The sequence below is a fragment of the Nicotiana tomentosiformis genome, chromosome 1, assembly GCF_000390325.3.
Source record: "Nicotiana tomentosiformis chromosome 1, ASM39032v3, whole genome shotgun sequence".
NCBI classification, from domain to species: Eukaryota; Viridiplantae; Streptophyta; class Magnoliopsida; order Solanales; family Solanaceae; genus Nicotiana; species Nicotiana tomentosiformis.
Window position 1 is genome coordinate 107,148,588 of NC_090812.1, and position 18,993 is coordinate 107,167,580.

The window sequence follows — 18,993 nt, forward strand, 5'->3', positions numbered from 1 at the left end:
CTTTTAGCATAAACCGATTCAACACAACTTTTGGTCCTATTAATTTGTCAGTTACAACTTTTAGCATAAAGAGATTCGACACAACTTTTAGTACCATTAAATTTCTTTTTTTTAGTTGGAAAACTGCTGGATTCTAACAGTTACCTCTAGCGAGTAGCGATTACATCCACCCGAAACCAATAATCTTATAGTCTTGGTTCTTTTTTCCTTCCCAATTTAAGGTCCTGTTAAATAGATGTTATTTTTCAACCATCCTTAGATGTTTAAGGGCCAAATAATATATCCACATATCAATTGTGTCTTTCCACAATCTCATACTCAGGAGTCAAGATCAGTTCTTACCCAGTGTTATAACAACGAGCAAATGTATAGATATTCTTTCATTGATATCTTGACTCTGAAACTGATCACCAAGGGAATATTCTGTAGAGGCAAGTTATTTTCTGTTATAGTAATAATATTTTTTCCTTTCAATTCTTTTCTTAGGATTATAAGTTTTTATTCATTCAAGTGATTTAATTTGGTATCTTTTCTATAACGATATATAGCTCCACTTATCCTAGTAAAATGGGTATATTATTTAGAAATCTCTTCATTTATTTTAGTGTTCTTCCTTTTTTTATTGGAGCAGTATCATTGTTTGATAGACGTCTTCTATTTAAGTAGATCCAAAACAAACTTATATCGTTCATGACGTTTTATCATATGAAAGTTTGCTGCCAATCGGAGATCACTCTTAATATCAAGGTATGGTTAATTAAACTATTACAATATTTTCTCATGCTTTCTTTTTCTTTAAAGAATTCAATCTTTTAAAGAACGTAACCAACGTAGTACAAGTTTATTTCTGTTTGAAGAACTGAGAGAGAAATTCCGAGAAAATAAGTGATTCTTTCAATAAAGCAAATCTATGGAGAGATTAACACAAAGAAGAAAATGTCCAAGCAGATGGTGCACATTTGAAACAGTTCGCGACTTCAAAAATCGTAATAAGATTAGAAATGTTATGCTTTCACATTATGATGCTACTCGAAGGGCACTGCATCGTCTCTATTGAGTAATCTTTACTAACTAATATTTAATTTTTGTGGATCATAGAGCCAACTGTCCCTAATCATTTTCTTGAATGTTATTTCTGTTATTGATACAAGATTAAAACGCTAGATATTTTCAAGATTGCATGTAAATATTAGCATATTCATTGTGGTTTTCTTTAAAAACTAGAGTAAAAGGGAGGAAGAGACACACAAAGGGAGTATGTAAGAGAGTAATGTGGGGTTTGGAGACGTTCCCATAAGAGAAGAAGCTTAATATAAGAGATTTTACATTTGTGTTTAGGGTAAAGGAGGGATTTTGGGGAGAGAAGCCTGCGGATTCTACACCACTAAACATAAATATCACAAAAATGAAAAATAGGTAAAAATATATAGTCACATGCTTATACTGTTATACAAATAAAAAATTAATAGAATTAAGATTGTGTTTCTCAAATTTTATAGGAGTACAAATTACTATTTTGCCTTTTCATTTTTTAGAAAGAAAAACAATGAGGGAATTGATAAGGGCTCTCCTAATTTTTGCTCGAGACACATCTTTTGGCGGGGCAGCTACAATGGTGATTCACATGGGACTAGAAAGTGAGTCAGTGATGTTGTAATAAAATAATGATTCGACACACACATATATTACTCCTCCGCAATGATGACCAATTTATTTTTTTATTTTGATTCAAAATAAGTGTCCATTTATATAATCAAAAAAAATTTTAATATGATTTTTCAAAATTACCTTTATGTATGTATCTCTAAAAAAATTTTTACTCATCACATTAACTATGCTGGAACATTTAAGTAAAGGTAGTTTAATCACACTAACTATTTTTGCCTAGAATATTGTATTTCCTTAATGAGTGTGCTCAAAGTAAATTGGTCACTTATTGTGGACCGGAAGGAGGGTAAATACTTTTTCGTATTGGGCGTTTACATCAAAGCATATTAATTTAGACAAGGTGGGTTACTCTGATGGTAAGCACCCTCCACTTCCAACCAAGAGGTTGTGAGTTCGAGTCACCCCAAGAGCAAGGTGGGGAGTTCTTGGAGGGAAAGATGTCGAGGGTCTATTGGAAACAACCTCTCTACTCCAGGGTAGGGGTAAGGTCTGCGTACACACTATCCTCCCCAGACCCCACTAGTGAGATTATATTGGGTTGTTGTTGTTGTTGTATATTAATTTATCATGATTAAATAATTTAATGAAGTGAGGATATGTTAGTTAACCATGATCAAGTAAGAGAAATGTAACTTGAAATTACAAATAAACAAAAAACAAATACAAATATTGGCATTGGAAGGATTGTGTTTCGATTTTCTTTCCGATGTAGTCTTACATTATATATTTGGTTTCAATTTTCGTATTATAAAAAATGTATTGCTTTAGCTCGAATAAATTTATAAAAGAAATTAAGTTTGTCAGTTTAAATGTTAACCGAAGCGTAGATGAATTAACTAGTAATAGATAATTAAAAGGACTAGTGATAATCGGTTTAATGTATGCATATTTTAATATATATCACCTCATATTTTGCTCATGTCTCGACGATTTGAGATGTTTAATATGATTATTTGTGCTAAATTTTGGTATCTCTATGTGTAGGGATCATTCGAATGCAATTTGGGACGAAAGGGCGTGAATTGGAGCGAAATCGGGATAAAAAGGCAAAAAGTAAAATTTGAGGGCTACAACCAGTATGGGCGCAATTTACAGCAGCTAAAATATTTGAGCGCCAGGGCCAACGCCCCACGCTGCCCTGGACGCTCAAAACGTGAAATTGCCAATTTCGACTAGGAGTCAGTTATTTCAACCCCAAGACGCCCCAACTCATATAAAAGCCAACCTAAACCTATTTTGAGGGGAAGAACGTGACTTAGAGAGAAGAGGGAGGCACCAAACACTCGGAAGTAAGGATTTGATCAATTCTTCCATCTTTTTCCTAGTACTCATTGATTTTATATTTGAAAACTTTATTTTTGATGATTGTATGAACATGGGTGGCTAAGAACCCTATTATTCTAGGGTTATGGGTGATACATGAATGTTGATGTTTGAAGTTTAATTTGACGAAATTGATTTTATCATATTGGGTTGTTTGTTTAATTTTGTTCTTAATTATTTTGCTGAGTAACTAACAATGAAATACTATCTACGAATCTAGAGTTGAACTCGAAAGTGAAAATTCTAGATTGCATATAGAATTAAATAGAGTAGGTTCTTGAACCCGGGCATCGGGGAACGGATTCGCAATTAGGATAGACATATACCTAATTGCCTTGCTTTGTTGAAATACAGGAAGTGTAAATGCATTTTTGTTAATCTTAATTTCATAGACATATAGGCATTAAGTTAGCTTGAATAGGCGAGTAAGAACTCGACAGATTCTTATGAGTAATATCAACCCTGTCAATCAACAACTTAGATAAATCAATTAGTCATTTTAAACCAAGAACGCAACACGATTGTTAGCTAACCCGTGACCCTGGAATATTATCTCCTATTGATTTTTATTCGAAATTGTTTAAGTATTGTGGTTGATTTCTAGTATTTCATTACTTGATAGTTTTTAGGTAGTAAATTAGGAAATTATCTATTTTGTGAGAAATCGCTTGAATCGATAAGTTATTTGAGTTTGAATTATTCAAAAGTTAATCATAAGTTTTTGTGGGAACGATACTCTACTCACTACTCTATTACTTGACGATCACGTAAACTTGCGTGAGTGTGTTTGATCGCAACAACTAGTAAAGGGACGCAATTGATGTTAATTTAACTTAGACTTAGCTCCTCTATCCGGTTGACCCCATTCAAAATACCCAATTAGACTTCCCCTTTTGCAGCAGTATTGAAATGTTGATAAAAGAAGAACTATAACAAACTTAAGAAATTAATAAGGAAATATTTGTTAAAGCTTTTTCAAGATTTTGGCAGGTAGGCCTCAGATAGTGTTCGTAATAATCGATATTTAGAAATTATCATAAATAAATTAAAGATGTTGATGATCAAGTAAAGAAACAAACATCTGATGAAAAGTTCTAATTCCCAACAAAAGGAGAGTTCTTGATCCAGGCGCAATGATTTTTCCATTGGGGTAAAACAGCCCAAGGTATTCTTAACATGGTATGATATTATCCGTTTTGGGTTAAGTCCGCGGTTATCCCCCAAAGGCCTCGCACCATTAAGAGTATCCAACTCCTTATAAGTAGCTTCTTTTTCTTTTCGTCTTTCTATGTGGGACTTTGTTCACACACTCCCAACAATATTCCCTTGAACTAATTCCACATGACCCATCACCATTTATGGCTAATTTGGAGATTAACTATGTGTCACCCACATGATTCGAGTATTTACGGTCACCGAAGCCCAAGGAGAGGCTATGTATGCGTCTTTGAAGCTATGGATAAAGGTAGTGAACCGGTCCATAGACGGTCAAAGGCACTAAGTCGGGCCATACACCATCACTTCGCCATCTCCATACTCGATATGCTAAATCAATGATTTTGATACCAGTTGTTGGGCTAAAACGGCTCAAAGATACTCTTAGCATGATATGATATTGTCTGTTTTGGGCCAACCTCGCACGGTTGAACTAAGTTCCACATGACCCATCACCGTTTATGGGCTAATTTGGAGATTAATCGTATGTCACCCACATGATTTGAGTGTTTACGGTCACTGAAGCCCAATGAGAGGTTGTGTATGTGTCTTTTAAGGTATGTGTAAAGGTAGTGAACCAACCCATAGACGGTCAAAAGTACTAAGTCGGGCCCTATGCCATCACTTCGCCATCTCCATACTCGTCTCACCAAACCATTGGCTCTGATACAAGTTGTTGGGCTAAAACAGTTCAAAGATACTCTTAACATGGTATGATATTATTCATTTTGGGCCATGTGATGACCTGATAGGTCAGTTTGAGTATTAGCCTTTAATTCCGTATTTTGAGGCCTCCGTTAGCCTCGTTTCATATTTCTTGCATTGCGTGTGTGGTCCGTGTCACTATTTGAAAAGCTTTTATATAAAAATTTGAAGAAAATATGATTTTTGGCTTTAAAAACAACTTGAGTTGACCACGGTGAATATTTTGTGAAAATAATCTCAGATTGGTATTTTGATGATTTCGGTAGGACCGTATCGTGATTTTGGATTTGGGCGTATGCCCGGAATTAAAATTGGAGGTCCCTAAATTGATTTGACTCAATTTGCCGAAAACTAGCATTTTGAAAGTTTGAAAATTTACTAAGTTTGATCGTGAGTTTGCTTCTTGTCTAACGGGTTAGAATTTTGAGGTTGAAACTTGGAATAGGTCTGTATCGCTATTTGAACTTGTTTGCAAAATCTGATGCATTTCAGAATTGATTTGGCATGATTCGGACGCTTAAATGTGATTCTAGTATTTTTGAGTTTTACTTTAAAATTTCATTCATTTTGAGGATTGATTTGTAGATTTAGATGTTATTTTAGTGATTTGATTATGCGAGCAAGTTCGTGTAATGTTATTACACTTGTGTGCATATTTGGGTTGGAGCTCGAGTGGCTCGGGTGAGTTTCAGACGTGTTTCGGATGAGTTTTGCTAAGGTGAAGACAACTGGTGCACTTCTGTTGCTGGTGTTCTGCTGCAGATCTCGCATTTGCGAGGTCTATATCGCAATTGCGAGCCTCACTTTTGTGAACAAGAGTTCACATTTGTGAGCATGGCCTGGGATTGGGTAACCTCGCATTTGCGAAGAAATGGTTCGCAATTGTGAACAACTCAGGATCGTATTTGTGATCACTTGATCGCATTTGCGATGCCTGGAAAAACTGTACTTCTTCGCAATTGCGTAGGCACTGGTCGTATTTGCGAAGGTGGGAACTTTGCATTTGCGATCATTTTTCGCATTTACGACTTCTGTGGCTCTGAGGCAGGGTTTGCATTTGTGAAACTTGTCTCGCATTTGCGGTGTTCGTAATTGCGAACATGACTTCGCAATTGCGACACCTGCACCTGGGAAAAGAGGGGGGAAAACGGGACTTAGCTCATTTCACACCATTTCTCAACCTAAACACTCTAGATGCGATTTTTCAAGAGGTATTTCTTCCCAAATTCATTGGTAAGTGACTTTAATCCATTTCTTTTAATTACCCATGACATTTCATGGGATTTCAACATCAAATTTAGGATGCTCATGGTATAAATTAAGGATCTGGGTAGAATTGAATTTTTTTGTAAAATTGAGATCTGGACCTCGAATTGAGGTCAGATTTCGAAACAAATCATATAACCGGGCTCGGGGGTGAATGGATAATCGATTTTTGGTTCAAATCTCAAGTTTTGACCAAACGGGCACGGAGTTGAATATTTCAAAAATGATCAAAATTGAACCTCTTTCATATGTGGGTAGTTTTCAAAGCTTATTTTGAATTATTTAGTCAATAATTTGCTATATTTGGTTGGTTTGGAGGCTTATTCAAAGAGCAAAGTCGTGGTTGATTGATTGCTTGAGTTGCGAAGTGAGGTAAGTGTTGGGTCTAACCTTGATTTGAGAAAATTAGGAAACCTTAAACTTCATGTTATGTGAATTATGTGGGAAACGGCGTATATGCGAGGTGACGAGTGTATAGATGTCGTTATGATACTTGCTTCCATGTTTTTTTTTACTTTATGATATATCTTGTTTCACACCTTAATTGCAACTTGCTTTATTGATTTATATACCATAATTGTTACTTGTCATTTAGCTATTTTTGTATTAAACTGTCCATTCCCTCCATGATTCTCTGCTTATTTGCTAATTGCTTTACTTGCATATCTAAATTGTCATGTGTCTAACTTGCCTTAAAGTTTTATAGTATTTGATGTCTTTTATACGTGGTTTCACTTGTATGAGTTGTCTAATTGATAGATACCGATGAGTTTGGTAAAGTCGAGCCATTCGAGTTGTTAAAGATTCTTTGCTTATTATGTGATTCTTCATTGCTTCATACATTTACTCTTTTGATGTAGAAATTCTTGTAAATTTTGGTTATTGAATTGCTATTGTTGATTAAAATTGCTTGGGGAGCGGATTGCACACCGCAACGGAAATTGAAATGTAATTAATTGAAATGGTGGAATAAGGACGGATTTTGACATTGATAAATGATGATATGGTGGGATCGGGTAGCGCGCCGCAATGGATTGTATATGTGGTACTTGGCATTGATAAATGATAATACGGTGGGATCGAGTTGCGCACTGCAACGGTTTGTATATGTTGTACTTGTTATTATTGTTAAGTTGGCCTCGGTATTTTAATATGAAATTATGAGACGTTTTATTCTGGGCTTTCTGATAATGAGGTTTAAGTTCATTTTTATGAGTTAATTGCTTTACTTTCAATTCATGTTTCTTTTCCTGTTATTATCATTATCTCTGCGTACATGTTATTGTTAGTGGCCCGCTATAGCCTCGTCACTACTTCATCGAGGTTAGGTTCCACATGTACAGAGTACATAGGGTTGGTTGTACTCATACTACACTCTACACATCTTGTGCAGATACCAAAGTTGGTCCTAGAGGCGCTCAGTAGCTTTTTCTCGTATTCCGTCGCTATCGGAGACTTGAGGTATAGTTGCACGGTGTCTGTAGCCCTGAAGTCCCCTTCCCTTCTATCTTTACTGTTTTTTTTAAGTTTCAAAATAATATATTTTGTTTAAACCTTGTTTGTAGCACTCTAAATGTTCATGTACTCGTGATTCCAGGTTTTGGGTTATGTCTAGACCTCGTTGTTCGGTATTATTTTACTCTACTTCGGACTTATATCGTTATCATTGTTAATATTTTATTTTCAATTGTTAAAAATCAGTTAATTTTCTGTTTCACATCGGCTTGCCTAGCAAGTAGATGTTAGGCGTCATCATGACCCCGAAGTTGGGATTTCGGGTCGTGACACGCTAACCCTGCACAGTTTCTCCCAAAAGGCCTCACACCATTAAGAATATCCAACTCCTTATAAGTAGATTTTTTATTTCTTTTTTACTTTCCATGTGTGACTTTGTTCACACACTCTCAACATTTTTCTAGTCAAATGAAGGCTCCACTGACAAGCCTATTAATTTAGACATGGAAAATGCTATTATGAGTGAAAAGAGGAATCATGAGGTGAAATTGATGAGGCTGTTACAAGTAATAAAATTTCAGAGCTTAATGGGAGATGCAAGCAGTGGTGTAGACAGGACTTTCGTCAAGGGATTCAAAATATAAAAAGTATACAGATGAAGTAGTCGAAGGATTCAATATCTACTATGTATACATAAAAAATAATTAACCTTGTGTAATTTTCGACGAGAGGATTCTGCCCCTGGCTCCACCCATGGTTACAAGCAATTGAGAATGACAGTAATTTCCTCATACATGCTTTTAACTGTAGCTCGCACCAGAATGGACATGAGGAGATGCAGTTTATTCAGGAAATAGCTCATTGGCTGCAAGAAATACAGAAAATTGAGTTTAAGACGAGATAACTATCTACTCTATAAAGTTTCGAGTAATACAAGGTAAGCCTTTACTGAAATGACTAAAAATTCTAGTGACTCTGATCACTTCGGTGCAAATTAAAGATTCTTTTCTACATTTATTACTGAGTATTATTGGGGCCTGAGCGATGAGGATTTATAGTAATATATCTTTCTTGTTCCTTAACTATTTTAATCTGCGTCTGTAAACTTATATGGAACATTTGAGAAGCTAAATAAATTTGAGCATTAGTGACTAAGTCTAGACAAATCATGATGTTGCACATATAAGTGAGGCTTCTTCCTGCACATTTATAATTTTGTTAGTCGTTAATGTGAGGATTTTGGTGTAATTTGTGATTCTTTTATCAAGTTTGGGCTTTGTTGCCAGGTTTCAAAACTGCAAATGCAGATAGGTTCTTCAGGGACTTCCTAATTTGCTTCTGGTTTGGGCATTTCTTGTTTCTTCACTTCTTTTCAGTTTCTTTTATCTTCTCTATACTGAATATGAACTGCGAGTCTCCCTCCCATTATTTCTATATGATCATTTGTAAGTCCGAGAATGATTGCCTAATTTACCCAAGATATCTTGAGTTTAATCGTAATGATTCTTCATAATATAACAAAATTGGAAGGAATATAATTTGAGCCTTAATAGAAATCTTACTATTATTGCATCCCTCTAGCTAATAAACTGCTGGCATACTAAGTCATGTTGATACATTAATTGTGGCCTAATAGCCTATTTGGCCAAACTTCAAAAATTAGTTTATTTTGAGAAATATTTTTTCTCAAAAGTATTTTTTTCAAAAGTACTTTTAGTGAAAAATAATTTGTATTTGGTTAATTAATTTCAAAAACACTTCTGAGCAGCAATTAGTGTTTGACCAAACTTTTAAAAAATATTTCTAAGTGTATTTTTCTCAAAAGTGTTTTTGAGGAGAACCTAATTTTTTCAGCTTCTACCTCTATTCAAAAATACTTTTTTTTCTTTCCAAAAACTTGTCCAAATACTTCAACTTTGAAAAAAAAATACTTTTTTTGAAGAAAAAAAATGCTTTTGGCTTAAGAGAAGCTTGGCCGAACAGACTATAAGTCATGGTGTGCAGAGCTACCGGTACTTATGCTGGGATGTAACAAGTACTCAGAGAAATAGTTGAGTTACGTGCAAGTTGATCCGGATATCATAATTAAAAAAAATTAACTATTCAATTTTAATCATAAAGGGAAATGCCCGGGGGTGGGGGGTTACTCCATTGCTCAAATTTTAAAATTTTCTCCTTTTATAATTATAGAGTACCCACCATGCACGAAGTACAGTCCAAAGTTCGTAAGATATAGGAGTATTTAAATTATAGATATTGTGACTATAGTGCGAAAGCGTTGCTGGCCAGTTAATCAATTTTTTTTAATATTGAAAAACAAAAAATATTTAAAAAGATGGATACAATAATTTATTCGTTGAATTATGTTCTACTAATTAAAGAGAGGTTGGGGGAGGTGTGTGTGTGGGGGGGGGGGGGGGGGGGGAATTTGTTTCACAAGTACATGAAGGACAAGTACAACCCTAAAAAAGAAGAAATAATTAGTGAAAGATGTATAAAAATGTGAATAGCGAATATTTCTTCTCATTGAAATAAAAGGAAGAAATAATCTTATTTGGCAACTGACGTAGGGGCTAATGGCAAAATCGAAGCTTCTCATGGTCAAACTTATAATTGACGGGTGCATTTGGTATGGCATACATCATTTTTCAGAAAACATTTCTAAAAAATGACTTGTTTTGATGAAATTTTAAGAATTAAAGATTGATAATATGGAGTTAAGTATTGAAAAAATTGTGTAGAAAAATGATTTCCATGAGTACTTCTAAATTCTTGATAAACATTTAATCAATGCTTTGTTTTCTGATTTTATAAATATTATTAATATTAGCAAGGGGAAATGAAAGCGCTTTTAACTTAAATTAAATTTTCATGCTAGGATAAAATTGTCAAATGAAAAACGTTGGTAGCCAAAAGTTTCGGCACCTAACATTTTCACATGACAGGAAGATATATCATGATTAATTATTTTGAAATTAGTTATTTCGGTATTGTTATTTTACTCTCTCATAAGGATAAAAATAACACTATAATTCCTGAATAACTAATCCCGAAATTAATTATACCGTAATTTTATTCTAACTAAACGTGAAATAAATTCATCTCAAATTTAATTTCGGGATTAATTATCTCTTATCCCTCGTACCAAACCGGCCTGGAAAGGGTTATTAGTACCAACCATTTCAAAAAGTAAACTTATGCTAAAACACTAGGTCCAATGTGACTCAACAGAAGTTCTAATATAGAAATTAAAAAGTACGTATTGTCAAATGTCAAGTAGCTCTCACATGAGATTATTAGAATCATAAGTTTCAAAGTTTTGGGGGGGTTAGAATTCAAAGGAAAAGAACTACTTTCAAAAATAAGCATTCATCTATATGACTTTAAGTTAACAGTTTTTTATGCATTCCAAAATTAACATTTATAGGAAAATAGCACTACTTGACGTGATTAAATATAATTGATCATAAGGTGAGTTTTTTCTACTTTTTCCTTTTTTATTAAAAGAATCTCAATGTAAATAATATTCATTCTGATCTATATTACCTTTCATTTAAGGTTTTGCATATCTATAAAACACATTTAATTGTCTTGATCAAGAACAAGAACATTTGTTCTAAACTACCTCTTATCTCTCCTTAAATATTCCACTTAATTAACAATTCACTAATTGAAACAGTAAAGAAAAATCAGAAAAAATATCCCCTATGTTCCATGTTATTCGTTGTAGTTTGGAGTATGAAGATCAAAATATTTAATTTTCTGTGTGAATTGAGATATAATCTATAGTTTTTAAAAATAAATTTTACATTTTGAAAATTATATAAAAACATTATAAACCACGATGGCATGAAAACATAACCCAAAATATTTGAAAAAGTCATGGTAAAAGAACAGTTTTAAAATCAAAGTGATACTTTAAAATGCTAAATATTTTTAAACAAATTCAATTTACCAAAACAATTACTTTAAGGCCAAATGTTGTATTTCATCAATGGTGGTTCAGATTCCAACATCACCGATTGGTGCTGACAGTTTTTCCGGCAATTTGAACTCCGATCAGTCCACGGTAGTTCTGTTAAGGATCTCAATTCAACTTGGTTAGTTTCTGTTTACGGAACTTTAAGAATTTTTCGTCAACTTTCTTTATATGAATTCCAAACAAAGGAAAGTGTGTTTGCATGATACGGGGCGGGTTTATAGGTGTAATTATAGGGTACGTGAACTCATTGTCTCTCCGTAAAATTAGATATTTTATGTATATATTTTCTAAAATTGGTATATTATTAACTGTTGGCACTAAGGACGGATTTATAGGTGTAATTATGGGGCACGCGAACCCATAGTCTCTCCGTATAATTAGATATTTTATGTACATATTTTCTAAAATTAGTATAATATTAACTGTTGGCATTCATGCTCCAAGAAGGTTGAATGATGCACTTAATTGAATGTTGAATTATTTACTAAGAGGTATTGTTTACCGGAAAAATCAGATAACGTTAGATTTTGTGTGTGGTTCTAAGGATATGCGATACAATTCGATATAAATCGTGTAGAGAAATAGAGATACGTATATTCTTGACTATGAGAATGCAAATAGTGGGCAATAAAATAAATGAGATAAAGTAAAACAAACACAAAGGGATCTCTTTCAATCTGAGAAGTGATTTGTTTTTTTTTTTTTTCCTTTAGCTTACAAGGATTCCCCCTTTTATAGAAGAGGGTTATTATAAAAAATAATAAAATAAAACATATAGTGGAAGGCCCATGATTACTTGTCTCTTCCTTGATTCCCGCCAAGATTCTCTCTCTTGGTGCGGTCGCAACGGCTCTTGTCTGTGAGCTCGATACTGGCTCGAGCTCGTTACTGGGTTGGGCCTTTCGGTCTTGGGTCGAGTCCGACCTTCGAGATGAGCGTCACGAATTTCCGACCTTGAAGCAGTTCCTTGCGGATCGATTCGTCCACGGGCTCGATAGGGTTATCGAGCCGACTCCTAGATCAACCTTCGGGCTTGAGGCTCGTTAGTACCGACTTCGGAGCTCACTCCCAAAAATCTAATTCCGACTTTTTAACACTCGAACTCGATCGAACGTAGGAAGGCCGAAATCTATTTCGACCGTATACAGATAGTCCCCTCGTTTCTCACGAAGGATGCGGTGAGAATCGACATGATTTTTGGTGGTTCGATCGACGTTTTCACAGGGATCGATTATGACGTATGTGATAGCTGTCCTATCGATTCAGCCTTTCAAGGTATTTAATGTTTGTCAGATGGAGGTCGGCCACCTGTGATATTGAACCGTCACGATGCGAGCCTATAAATAGCTCTTCCATCTATCATTTTACTTCTTTCACGCGTTCACTCCCCCAAATTTTCTCATCTTTTCTTCCTTTCAGAGTTTTGGTGCCGTCAATTTTTCACTTTCCTTTGTCTTTCTTCTTCCCATATCAATGGCCAAGACTTCGAAAACTATACCTCAGAAGGAGAAAGCTTCTTCTTCACGGCCGTCCGGCGATAAGGCGCCGGTGGAGCCGTCCACCTATGACTATATCCCCGGTCTGTGTACTCTAAAGATCAATTTTAAGGTTGAGAATCCTTCATCCGTCCCGGGTCGATGCGATCACGTGTCGATGTATATGTGCTCTATAACAGAGGGTCATCTCGAGGCCGTTAGAAAAGACTGTAACTGGGGTCCCGAGGTTGTGTTGTAAATTCCATCCCCCAAAGAGAGTGTCGTCACCCATGTGGAGGGTTTTTTAAGTGTTTACACTTATCCCTTCACATTGGGTCCAGTCGACCCGGTGATCATCGATTTTTGCAAGAGATATCAGGTCACCCTTGGTCAGATTCATCCCTCCGTGTGGCGTATAGTAGTTGAGTTGTGCTTTGCTTGAACTTGAAGTAAAAGTAGCCCGTAGGCTTTAATCGTCGAGTGAATGATTCGAACTCGAAGTAATGTAGCCCGTGGGCATGATGGTCGAGAGAATAATTGCTCGAACTTGAAATAAAAATAGCCCGTAGGCTTTAGTCGTCGAGTGAATGATTTAAGCTCGAGGTAATGTAGCCCGTGGGTGTGATGGTCGAGTGAGTGATTGCTCGAACTCGAAATAAAAGTAGCCCATAGGCTTTAGTCGTCGAGTAAATGATTCGAACTCGAGGTAATGTAACACGTAGGCGTGATGTTCGAGTGAGTGATTGCTCGAACTCGAAATAAAAGTAGCTCGTAGGCTTTAGTCATCGAGTGAATGATTCGAACTTGAGGTAATGTAGCCCGTGGGCGTGATGGTCGAGTGAGTGATTGCTCGAACTCGAAATAAAAGTAGCCCGTAGGCTTTAGTCGTCGAGTGAATGATTCGAACTCGAGGTAATGTAGCCTGTGGGCGTAATGTTCGAGTGAGTGATTGCTCGAACTCGAAATAAAAGTAGCCCGTAGGCTTTAGTCGTCGAGTGAATGATTCGAACTCGAGGTAATGTAGCCCAATAAAGAATAGAACTTTCTTCGCACGTTATTACACGCCTGGGTTCGGGCCAATCTACATGAGCATGGTTCGTTTCGACCATTTGGCTCTTACAATTTTTCCTATTGGAACCCTGTTGTTGTGAAATAACACTCTTGCATCTGAACTCGATGTGTTTGAGGGCCTAATGCCCCTTCAGTTATTCGAGGTCGAGAGGCCTCGGATATTGTTGTAAATGCAGCACGATCAATGGTTTCCTCATTAAAAACCTTGCCGAAAAACCCATTTGGGATTAAATCGATCTAAGGGAAAAAGAGTGCAATGCGTGCTTTCAAGCGAAAGATCCATCTTAGCTCTTGTTCGGACTTCTGCAGGGGTCAGTTTTGAAATATAAACGAATATGGAAAGATTGTACCTTAGCAGTAGTACTGTTTTATATGTGATACTTTCCAGCTGCTTGATAGCTGTTTGCCGTTTATAATGCCGAGCTTGTACGATCCCTTTCCGATATTTTCGAGCACCTGATATGGTCCTTCCTAATTTGGTCCTGGTTTTTCTTCGTTCGGATTTCGGGTATTAATGGTAACTTTTCTTAACACTAAGTCCCCGGCTTGAAATGGCGGAGCTTGGTTCTTCGATTATAATATCTTTCGATTCGCTGCTTTTGGGCGGCCAATTGGACGAGAGCAGCTTCTCGTCTTTCGTCCGATAGTTTGAGGCTAGTATTCATAGCCTCGTTATTTGATTCTTCCATCGCGAATCGAAATCTGGCACTAGGTTCACCAACTTCGACTGGTATCAATGCTTCAGACCCATATACTAAGGAGAATGGGGGCGCCCCCGTACTGGATTTTGACGTTGTCCGATATGCCCAAAGGACTACGGGCAGGATTTCTCTCCATTTTCCTTTAGCGTCGTTCAACATCTTCTTTAAGTTTTGAATGACAGTTTTGTTCGTTGATTCGGCCTGTCCATTCCTACTGGGGTGGTATGGCGTCGATAGTATCCTTCTTATTTTGTGGTCTTCGAGGAATCTTGTTACTTTACTGCCAACGAATTGTTTTCCATTGTCACACACTATTTCGGCGGGTATCCTGAATCGGCATATGATATGATCCCAAATAAAGTCTATAACTTCTTTCTCTCTTATTTTCTCGAACGCCTACACTTCAACCCATTTAGAAAAATAGTCAGTCATAAATAAAATGAATTTGGCTTTACTGGGGTCGATGGCAGAGGGCCGACGATATCCATTCCCAATTTCATGAACGGCCATGGGGATAGGACTGAGTGAAGTTGCTCTCCGAGTTGATGGATCATTGGTGCAAACCTTTGACATTTGTCATATTTACGAACAAATTCCTTCGCATCTTTGCCCATATCGATCCAATAATACCCTGCTCTGATTATTTTACGAACTAATGTATCGGCTCCAGAGTGATTCCTGCAAGTACCCTCGTGCACTTCCCGTAGGATGTAATCGGTATCTCCCGGACCCAAGCATACTGCCAACGGTCCATCGAATGTTCTTCGGTACAGCGTTCCGTCCGAAGCCAACGTGAATCGAGCAGCTTTAGTCTGTAGGGTTCTAGAATCTTTAGGGTCCGATGGGAGTTTTTCACTCTTTAAGTATTCAATATACTTGTTTCTCCAATCCCAGGTTAAGCTTGTAGAATTTATCTCGGCGTGACCTTCTTCGATTACCGATCTTGAAAGTTGAACAACATTAGCTGAGCCCAAGTCATCTACATCGACCGACGATCCCAAATTCGCAAGCGCATCAGCCTCATTATTCTGTTATCGTGGAACATACCGTAAAGTCCATTGTTTGAAATGGTGCAAAGTGACAAGCAATTTATCTAAATACCTTTTCATTCTACCTTCTCGAACTTCGAAGGTTTTGTTTACTTGACTCACCACTAGCAAAGAGTCACAATTGGCTTCAATGACTTCTGCTCCCAAGTTTCTAGCTAGCTCGAGACCTGCAATCATGGCTTCATACTCGGCCTCGTTGTTATTCAACATGATAGTTTTAATAAATTGCCTAATAGTGTTACCCGTGGGTGGTTTCAAAACTATGCCCAGCCCGGACCCTTTCACGTTCGAAGCCCCATCCGTAAAAAGGATCCATACCCCCGATGATGTACCCGATTTCAACAGGAGTTCTTTTTCGACTTCGGGTACAAGGGTTGGCATAAAATCGGCCACGAAGTCTGCTAAATTTAAGACTTGATGGCTATACGGGGTTGATATTCGATATCGTACCCACTGAGTTCGACGGCCCATTTGGCCAGTCGGCCTAATAACTCGGGTTTGTGCAAAATATTACGAAGCAGGTAAGTGGTTAACACGCATATGGGATGACATTGAAAGTACGACCTTAACTTTCTAGAGGCGCTTATCAGTTCAAGTGCCAATTTTTCTAGGAGCGGATATCTAGTTTCCGCTTCTCCTAAGGTTCTACTCATATAATAAACGGAAAATTGCGTACCTTGCTCTTCTCGAACTAGAACACCGCTTACGGTGACTTCCGATACTGCCAAGTACAAACAAAGTTTTTCGTCTATTTTTGGAGTGTGAAGTAGTGGTGGGCTTGATAGATATCGCTTTAGTTCCTCTAATGCTTGTTGGCACTCCGGGGTCCAAGCAAAATCGTTCTTCTTTTTGAGTAGAGAGAAAAATTTGTGACTTCGATCAGATGATCTTGAAATGAACCGGCTTAAGGCTGCAATCTGACCTGTTAGCCTTTGTACGGCCTTCACGCTGTCCACAACGACGATGTCTTCGATGGCCTCGATTTTATCGGGGTTAACCTCTATTCCCCGATGTGACACCATGAAGCCGAGGAACTTGCCCGAACCGACCCCGAAAGCACATTTTTCGGGATTGAGCTTCATGTTGTATTTCCTTAAAATTTTGAACGTTTCCTACAAATGGGTCAAATGGTCCTCTGCACGCATGGATTTAACTAGCATGTCATCAATATAAACTTCCATTGATTTTTCTATTTGTTCTTCGAATATTTTATTTACTAGGCGTTGGTAAGTAGCCCCTGCATTCTTTAGCCCGAAGGGCATCACATTATAAAATTATGTTCCATATTTGGTGACAAATGAAGTCTTTTCCTGGTCCTCCGGGTTCATCTGGATTTGATTATACCCGGAATAGGCATCGAGAAAAGTGAGGATCTCGTGGCCGGTCGTGGCATCGATCATGCGATCGATGTTGGGCAGCAGAAAGGAATCTTCGGGGCATGCTTTGTTCAAATTCTTATAGTCCACACACATTCTAAGTTTGTTCCCTTTTTTAGGCACTACAACTACGTTGGCTAACCATTCGGGATATTTCACCTCCCGAATGGACCCTACTTTGAGAAGCTTGGATACCTCGTCCTTTATGAATGTGTGCTTTCCCTCAGACTGGGGTCTTCTCTTTTGCTTCACCGGTCTGAACCTGAGGTCCAAACTTAACCGATGCGTCGTTATGTCCTGCGGGATCCCTGTTATATCTAAATGGGACTAGGCAAAACAATCGATGTTATCGATAAGAAATTGAACGAGTTTCTTCCTGAGTGTGGGGCTCAACCCCGTTCCCAAGTATATCTTTCGCTCGGGCCAGTGCTCGATTAATGTGACTTGCTCTAGGTCCTCGATTGTTGATTTAGTGGCGTTGGAGTCATCGGAAATCACTAAAGATCGAGGGACCCTTTGATCATTATCCTCTTCGATTTTCTGGTTATCTGGCTGGGTCGAAGCTGATGTCTGTGATTGCTATTTGGTGTCCCGCTCTCCTTCCGAGCCCGATCCTTTTATCGGCTAAGGTGAGGACATTGGTTTAGCTTCCTCGACGGCGAACATTTCCTTTGCGGCTAGTTGTTCTCCGCACACCGTTTTGACACCTGTCGATGTCGGGAGTTTGAGGGCCTGGTGTAGGGTCGAAGTACAGCTCTCATGTTGTGGATCCATGGCCTTCTGAAAATTGCGTTGTATCTCATGTCGCCTTCAATCACGTGAAACTTTGTTTCCTAGATGGTTCCGGCCACGTTTATTGGTAGGATTATCTCGCCTTTAGTGGTTTCACATGCCATATTAAACCCGTTTAGAACCAGAGTTGCGGGTATGATCTGATCCTGTAGGCCGAGCTGCTCTACTACCTTCAATCGGATGATGTTGGCCGAGCTACCTGGATCGATTAACACACGCTTAATTTTAGTTTTATTCATGAGTACAGATATTACCAGTGCGTCGTTATGAGGTTAGATGACCCCTTCTGCATCTTTATTATCAAAGAACAAAGTCCCCATGGGTGCGTAATCTTGAGTCCGAGATCGCTTTTCCCTCATAATCGATGTTTTAGTGCGTTTAAGCACTGGTCCTTGAGGGTATCGATGCTGCCGATGATCATGTAAATGACGTGCTGCGGTTCTTCTTGCTCGTTTTGCTTGCTGAAATCCCTGTTTTTAAAATGGTTCTTCGCCCTATCACTCAGAAATTCCCGAAGGTGCCCTTTGTTAAATAAGCGGGCTATTTCCTCTCTTAGTTGCTTGCAATCTTCCGTTCTATGGCCATGGGTACCATGATATTTGCACGTTTGATTGGAATTTCTTTAGGCAGGATCGGTCTGCATGGGTCGAGGTCATTTAGTATCTTTGATGCGTCCGATGGCCGACACGATAGCGGATGCACCAACGCTGAAGTTATATTCTGATAATCGAGGTGCTTCTATATGATCGGCATATTTATCGAAGCCGTTCTTACTCATAAGTCCCCGAGAATTTTGCCCTCGATCAATATTGCGTGCTGAACCGATATTCACCCGATCTGCGACGTACGGTCGATATCGGTCTTTGTTCGACCTTTGTTCTCTGTCGATCTCCTTTTGGTTTTTAGTAGCTGTCC

General features: G+C 37.7%; 1 long non-coding RNA gene across 1 annotated transcript; it reads left to right on the forward strand.

The window, feature by feature from the left end:
- Positions 1–622: 622 nt before the first annotated feature.
- On the forward strand, positions 623–3,134 carry LOC138891778 (uncharacterized). Its single transcript, XR_011408121.1, has 2 exons — positions 623–747; positions 2,653–3,134. It is a non-coding gene; the product is annotated as an uncharacterized lncRNA (long non-coding RNA).
- The last annotated feature ends 15,859 nt before the right edge of the window (positions 3,135–18,993 follow it).